This window comes from Octopus bimaculoides, chromosome 21, assembly GCF_001194135.2.
Source record: "Octopus bimaculoides isolate UCB-OBI-ISO-001 chromosome 21, ASM119413v2, whole genome shotgun sequence".
NCBI classification, from domain to species: Eukaryota; Metazoa; Mollusca; class Cephalopoda; order Octopoda; family Octopodidae; genus Octopus; species Octopus bimaculoides.
Genome location: NC_069001.1, coordinates 17,425,697 through 17,428,221, shown reverse-complemented (window position 1 = coordinate 17,428,221; position 2,525 = coordinate 17,425,697). Strand labels below are relative to the sequence as shown.

The following is a 2,525-nucleotide window of genomic DNA, read 5'->3' as shown; positions in this document are numbered from 1 at the left end:
GTACAGTCCACTGTCGGACACTTGTACTTTATTTATTGATCTCCGAAAGATAGACGACAACTTTAATCTGGGAGGGATTTGCCACAAGGCCAGAAATTTCAAGGGAGGTAAGTCAATTACATCGATCCCAATGCTCGACTGATACTTATTTTATTGACCCCAAAAAGATTAAAAGCAAAGTCGACCAGAACGTGAAGACAGATGAAATGTCGCTAAGCATTTTGTCGTTATATGTTTCCAAAATGGTACCTAAATAGAGAGAAAAAAAAAAAGAAAAGAAAAAATATAGATATATAGAACAGTTTGTCACGTGATACCCGGAAGTAGTTTTCTTAAGGAATTGATATTTGAGATTTAGGTTCTAATCCCTTCTCATACAGCCGTAAATAATAGTTGACTTAGCATCAAATCTCTTTTATATAAATCGGTCAATAAGATTTAATTTCGCTAATCTCTTAATCTACATGTAATGGTGTTAGCTGTTCTATTTATTTATTTTTTAGCCCTTGACACCCAGGTAGAATAGATCTAAAACTGACAGGCGTCCTACTTATAACACTCCTGTATGGCCCTATATCTAAGACAACGTTATCGTATATGTCCTTCTGCGATTTAAAGGAATAGGGTAGCTATTTCTAGAAGGCACAGTTACCACCCTGATGTTCTCTCGATAACTTGGAAGAAATTGGGTGGGTGGTATCTGTTAAGTTCATCGGGTGGACTGCACCTAGGGTATCAAGGCCAAAATTCGTTATAACATATGTCATACAGCTGAATGTATAAATGTGGGGTGTCTCATAAGTTATTTTTTAAAACCTTATCTTTTACTTGTTTCAGTCATAACACTGCGGCCATGCTGGAGCAGAGTTATAAAATTCAGCTTTATCATTGAAGATATCAACATTAAAGAATATCTAGAAAGTCTAAGTGAAATATTCCTAACTGAATTCTTTGTAATAGCCTTAGAGTGATTACTGAAAGAGCTAATGTTTTAAATTAATTGAGGGTTTATGGAATGGGAAATATAAATCATTATGCAAGTTAAGGGTAATATCCAAAAAGTTGGCTTTAGTTATATCATCGTCAAAAACTATGTTTAAGCTCATGTTTCGGAAAATTCAACCAAGCTATTCTTAACCCTTTGTAATTTTTGGTTAGAAGCATTTTGAAGGTAGAGTAGACAATCATCGCAATATAGACCTCCTTTGATGTTTGGAAATTGGTCAGCCATCTCATAAAGGATATATATACCGACCAAATCAGCGATTTGTGCTGAATCAAAACTTCCCATTGTGGCATCAAAACTGTCAGGCGTATCTTTACGGACCCACAGCTTGTTATCAAATCTAATAATAGATTTTCTGGCAGCTGACACAACATTAATTTCATCCCTGCTTTGTTGTGAGCAAGCCAGAGTGCCTTGTTGAGTACAATTGGGTTGATAGAGGAATAGAAACTAGAAATGTCCAACTGGATAAACTTAATGCACTTCTTGTTATTAATAGAATTAATAACCAGTCGACCACTTGGAACGAATTGAACCATAAATTAAGCTTTAATTTTGTAACTAATGTAGAAATATATTTATCTAGAATATATATATTCTTTTTCCTTTCTTTTACTTGTTTCAGTCATTTGACTGTGGCCATGCTGGAGCACCGCCTTTAGTCGAATCAAATCGACCCCAGGACTTATTTTTTGTAGGCCTAGTACTTATTTTATCGCTAAGTTACGGGGACCTAAACACACCAGCATCGGTTGTCAACCGATGTTGGGGGGGAAAACGCAGATACACAACATATACACACACATACATATATATACATATATATGTCGGGCTTCTTTCAATTTCCGTCTACCAAATCCACTCACAAGGCTTTGGTTGGCCCGACACTTGCCCAAGGTGCCACGCAGTGGCACTGAACCCGGAACCATGTGGTTGGTAAGCAAGCTACTTACCACGCAGCCACGCATATATATACATATATACATATATATATATATATATATTTATAAATCCTTTGTGTATGTGGATCTATGTTGTATCGAAACATATGTAGTGTTTATTAGATAGCTGTCTAACCGTACTCCTCGTTGATTCTATTTTATTCAATTTGATATATATGCCAGTCCGAAAAATTGCACATGCTGCACATCAGCGATTGTGCAAGATATGCAACAAACAGGATGGAACAATTGTAAAAATAGATATTAGGCAGGAAATGAAACTGCAACGAAAATATCTAAAAAGTAAATAAAAGTAGTCGAAAGAGACAAGACTGTGGCATATTTTTATATGCAAGTACAAGTGTGTGTATACAGTATATGTGTGTGAAGTTAGAAATAGTGGCGTTTTCTTTTTCTGAAAACCTTGAAAATGAAATTGGAAGCAAGATCTTTGAAGAGGGTTTGGATAGGTGTTGAGGGAAGTTGGGTGTTGTAGAATATTTGTAAGGTTCAGAACACACTGCAACTTATTATAAACACACACACACACACACACACACACACACACACACACACAC

At 36.0% G+C, this 2,525-nt stretch overlaps 1 long non-coding RNA gene across 1 annotated transcript in view; it reads left to right on the top strand.

Moving 5' to 3' along the window:
- LOC128250453 (uncharacterized) overlaps positions 1 to 2,525 on the top strand; it is a 106,205-nt gene that overhangs the window by 102,460 nt on the left and 1,220 nt on the right. The window lies entirely within an intron of this gene.